The sequence below is a fragment of the Poecilia latipinna genome, unplaced genomic scaffold (assembly GCF_001443285.1).
Source record: "Poecilia latipinna isolate Pla-1442-1.1 unplaced genomic scaffold, P_latipinna-1.0 Scaffold776, whole genome shotgun sequence".
NCBI lineage: Eukaryota > Metazoa > Chordata > Actinopteri > Cyprinodontiformes > Poeciliidae > Poecilia > Poecilia latipinna.
The window spans coordinates 280,976-285,872 of NW_015113392.1; the positions used below are offsets into that span (position 1 = coordinate 280,976).

The window sequence follows — 4,897 nt, forward strand, 5'->3', positions numbered from 1 at the left end:
GTCCTCTTTAAAAAGTTGTTTTTTTGTGGACCTTTTTTTTTTTTTTTGATTTTTTTTTTATTTTTTTTTTTTTTTTTTTTTTTTTTTTTTTTTTTACCCAAAGCATTTGGTGTTACTATTACACTTGGTATTAACATGTAGTTGTACAATTATGATCTTTCAACATTTTTACAAATTATTAGACTTTTCAACAATTAATTAATCTTTGCTGTCTCTGGGTTCATTTTCCGGTATTTGTTTTACAGCACATTTAAAAGTGTACACAGGAGTACATTCCATAGCTACAAATAACTTATCATGAGAATTTATAAAATCATAAATTATCACTTGAACATACTTTAATTCCTCTAAAATCTTCTTTTAACAAACTGAACAAGAAGTTTTACCAACCAGTCTTTCAAGAAATACAATAAAAATAATTTTTGTTTGGACTAAATCAGTCAGGGCTTACGCAGTTTTCGTGATTTAATTTTGGAACATTAAAACAGTAAAACAGATCACATCTACTGTTGGATGTGGAGAGAAGCAGCTTCAAACCTGGTTGCTTTTTTGGGTATTTAAAAGAGATTCTGACTTTTTGCTGGTCTATTAGAGTTTACCAATATATTTATGTAGTTATTGTAATATGTCTATCATTAAATGTACAAAATATAGATTTTTTTTTACCATATCACACACCTCTGCTTCTGTTTATAATAAACTTGATAGTGAAATCAAACATTTACTTTAAACCTAAACTTATCTGTAGGTCTGGTGGTAAAATGACTTTTGGCCAAACCTGTTCTATTAAATAAAAAAACATAGCAGATAACCCAAAGCTTCTCCTTCAAGATTTAGTGAATATTCTAGGATGAACTCAATATTGCTTTGTAAAATATTGTTGAATTTCCTGTTGCTAATGATTGCAGAAGCATCCGGTCTTTAATAAAACGTTGCATTCATGTGCTGTTGTTGGGAACGGAGGAATCCTGGCAAACAGCAAGTGTGGAAATGAGATTGACTCAGCTGAATTTGTGATCAGGTAAAAAAAACATTGTCAGGTGTAGAACATATCTTTTAAATTAAAATAAAACCAAATCAAATTATGTCACTTCATCAGGTGTATCCTGGCTCCTTTGCTAAGTGGATATGAGGAACATGTTGGGGTGAAAACAGACTTTGTGTCTGCAAACTCGAGGATCTTAGCTCCAAGGTGGGGAAACAGTTTAAACTGTATCACCTTAAGTTACAGTTTTTCAAACTTTGTAACTCACAGCTATTTTATAATTGCAGGTGCGGCTCGCTCTTAGGACGTCGGCGCAGGTTTGCGGAGAGTCTGGTCCAATATGGCAAAGTCATACTGCTGCTTCCTGGATTCCGGGTTTTCTTCACCATTGAGGACTTTAAGTTGCCCATCCAGTCTGCCTTCATAAACCCAAAGTACCTGGAGAGTCTGGCAGTTTTTTGGCGCTCTCACGGATTGAAGGGAAAACGTCACAGCTCGGGTCTGATGATGGTCAGTCTGGCGCTGAAGCTTTGTGACAATCAGGATCTGTATGGATTCTGGCCTTTCAGTCTCCACCCAGAAAGCTTCCAAAACCTGGTTTACCATTATTATGATGACATCAAAGCTAGAAACAAAATGCACGTTATGTCAGATGAATAATTTTTTTTGTTGCAGTTGCACAGCCAAGGTGTGCTGAAACTGCACCTGAGGAAATGTGGACCTGATGAACAGACAACTTTCATGTAGATGCTTGAAAAATGTTTACACGTCGTGGAGTGATGGGTATTTCCACTCTTGAACGTGATATTCTGCACAGCAGGGGACTGAAGACCGTCTCTGCTCTGAAAGGTAGCAGAAAAGTGAGAGCAAGCAGGCAGAAGCAAAAACAGGGAATGAAATGCAGAAGCTGACAACTTCTTTGCACCACACAAATTGGTGATGCACATTTGATGAGTTCCTTGGGCTTTCAATTCCTGAACCTTCAGGCATGTCACTTCATTAAGTCCAGCAAAGAATGATGTCTATTTTATTTATTATCAAGAAAAAAAGCCAAACCAAAGAATGTTATCCTCACTATGTGCCACGAAACATTTAAATTTTACATATTTTTGCACTTTTGCAGTTTGTCTCTCAGGTGCCGTTGGAAAGTTACATACCAGTAGTCAAAAATTAATGATGATAATTTGGCTTATCTAGTTCACAAACTAAAATATCTAGTTGCAAGCTAAGTATTTAATTTGAAGATTTTTTTTTTCTTTACAAACTAAATATTTAGCTCCAAATATTTTGTTAGCAAGCAAGCTAAATATTGTTTGAAGCATAAATATTTAGCTAATATGCAAACTAGTCAACCGATAACTGGAAGTGCCCTATCCTAATAAAAGCTGGATCTGCAGATGTTGATGCATTTAGCGAAAAGCTAAATTAATTTCCCTGTTAATTGAATATTAAATTTGAAATTGTGCCATCTATAAATGAATAAAAGACATGAAAACACGACTGAAAAATTATGCCTCATTTGTTTCCTGTGCTGTTTCTTTACAAATGTACCTGTAAGGATCGGTACAAAAATGACCTTTTATTGAGTATGTTTATATAAAAATTATTTGTAGTTCATTCTTTTGTTCTGAGGGTTAATGTTTGTTGCTTTTATCTGTTTGTTGCTTTTATTTGTTTGATGATTTATCTGTTCTTCAAACAATGAAAAGATAAATAATTAAGCAAAAGAGTTACATGTTCCTGGCAGAGAACTCAACCATGTGAACAAACCAGTTTTTTTTTTTAGCTGTTGCCTCTTTAAGAAACATAACCATGACAACAAACAACCACAGCTTGTTAACACTCATCAGTAACTCAGGTGTGCAGGGAAAAAACAGGAAAAGCAGGAAGAGAAGCCGCAGGCGGGTGCATGACTGGCCAATTTTATAGTTATGGTAAGAAGAAAATACTAAACCTTTTAACTGTAGGAGCATACTTATTTCCTTTTTTTTCACCAACTTTTCCAAGGCTTTCTAGGTGTGATTAGTTTTTTTGTTTTGTTTTTCTTTTCCAAATTAATTGTATTTTACTTATTTAAACACCCCATTATGTGGAATCTGCTTGGAGAAGTTTTTTGAATTTGAGGTTAGATTTAAAACATTTTAGAACCTGAGAAAGGCCAAATAATTTATATGTTTCACATCTTTGCTTGTTTACTGAACATGGTGTGAATTCTTTTTGCAGGTAAGGGTAAAAACATTGTAGAACATGAACCTTTACACTTTAAACATCAATAGTCTATCTAAAACAAAACAAAAAACAGGTGGATGACCTGCTGCTTACAAAATATATAGATAAGATGCAATAAGATACTGCTAGGTAAATTGTATTATTATCAACTATTTGTTATACCTTTAATATGTTCTTAGTTTATGTACTCTTATTTGTTTTAGTCATATCTTTTAAGAAATGTTTCTGAAATGTTAATCACTCTGATTTCCTTTCTCAGAGGGCCTCTCTGAAGAAGAGCAGTGACAGCAGCTCTTCACAGAACGCCCTGCTTTTGACCTCTCAGATAGCTATAAAACCATCGCCGTGGAGATTCACAACTTGTCCTGTTTGATCCTGGGTCAGGAACTAGATAAGCTAGTGCGAGATAGATTGTGTTGTTAGTTAGCTATAATCTTGGCGCTGTGACTGTGTGATGAAGTGTCTTTCCCCCTCCCTTTAGAGTTACAGCGCTCTCTGTGATTAGGGATCCTAAAGACAATAAAAAGAGAGGGGCAGGCAAATGTGCTTCAGAGCGGTAGGAGATTTGTAACTGAAAGAACATCTCTGTCTGTTCTCCTCGCGAGTATTCAGAATCTAACTTTCTCTTGTCTTTCCTGTGTTATTTGCTGTGTTTAATAGGTGTCAACTCTGACAGATACAGAGTGAAGACAGCTTAATGTTGGATATTAAGCTCTCACAGACAAAAATGAATAAAGTACCAGTTACTTGAAAAATGCATCTCACTAAATACTGAAACAAACTGCCCTACTGTAAGCTGCAGGGCACTAATTTTGTGTTTACAATGAATATCCCGTTGTAAATAAAAATTTTCTTTGACAAAGTGTAAGTCTGGGTTGGACTATTTTATTTTATTTTTTTATTTGAAGCACTGATAAATAGATTGAAGGCCTATGTTTATTCTGCCTAAAATAACAGCTAAATAGATTTTTTTGGACCAAAATGCATTCATCTTTGGGACATAGAACCCATAATTCTTGAGACATTCCCATCATGTCTATATTTGCATATAGTTGAACAATGCGGCTCTTCCCAGCATCGTTAAGTTGTTCTCAAAGATGAATAATTTCGTGTATGTAAACATCTGTCTTAACTGTGTTACAATGTCTCCCTGCTTCCCATATTCCTGTCAGCAACTAATTGTAAAGATGATTTACTGTCAGATTACTGGCAAAGTTGTTTTGTTTGCTTTACTTACCTTTACAACACTGTTTGAAGCATTGCTTTAAGCTAAGAAACTGGAAAATCAGGCTTGTTGGGTTTATTTGAATCAATAAGTTTAAATGGTGGTGTTAAAAAAAACAAAACAAAAAAAAACTAGTTTGACAAGAGTGTACCAACTATCACGAGATGAAAGGGAACATTAAATGAGAACAGGAAGGATTTCATTTTACAAAGTCATAAAGAGAGATCTTTATAATCCCAGTAATCAAGGGGTAACGATGACAAAGCAAACAGAAAGTCAGAGAGGTGCTACTCGTTATTCGCAGGAAGTGAAATTATGAGAGGACAACTCCTACAGTATTTACCTGCCCTTCTTTTGGGCAGCCTTCTCACCACTTTTTTCCACTATGCTGTCATCAAGTAAGTTTCTCTTTTTTTCTAATTAATGCAAACATGCTTTTGTGTTTTTGACTGTAGTTG

General features: G+C 34.8%; 1 protein-coding gene and 1 long non-coding RNA gene across 4 annotated transcripts in view; both read left to right on the forward strand.

Moving 5' to 3' along the window:
- The window catches only part of LOC106955903 (alpha-2,8-sialyltransferase 8F-like), a 20,294-nt gene extending 18,936 nt beyond the window's left edge, over positions 1–1,358 (forward strand). For all 3 annotated transcript variants that reach the window (XM_015046346.1, XM_015046347.1, XM_015046348.1), the window contains exon 13: positions 1,273–1,358. The gene's annotated coding sequence lies outside the window, so the exon portion shown is untranslated. The remainder of the gene's footprint in view (positions 1–1,272) is intronic.
- Positions 1,359–4,439: 3,081 nt separating this feature from the next.
- LOC106955905 (uncharacterized) overlaps positions 4,440–4,897 on the forward strand; it is a 5,523-nt gene continuing 5,065 nt past the window's right edge. Inside the window, exon 1 of the long non-coding RNA XR_001426675.1 lies at positions 4,440–4,837. This is a non-coding gene — a long non-coding RNA (uncharacterized LOC106955905). The remainder of the gene's footprint in view (positions 4,838–4,897) is intronic.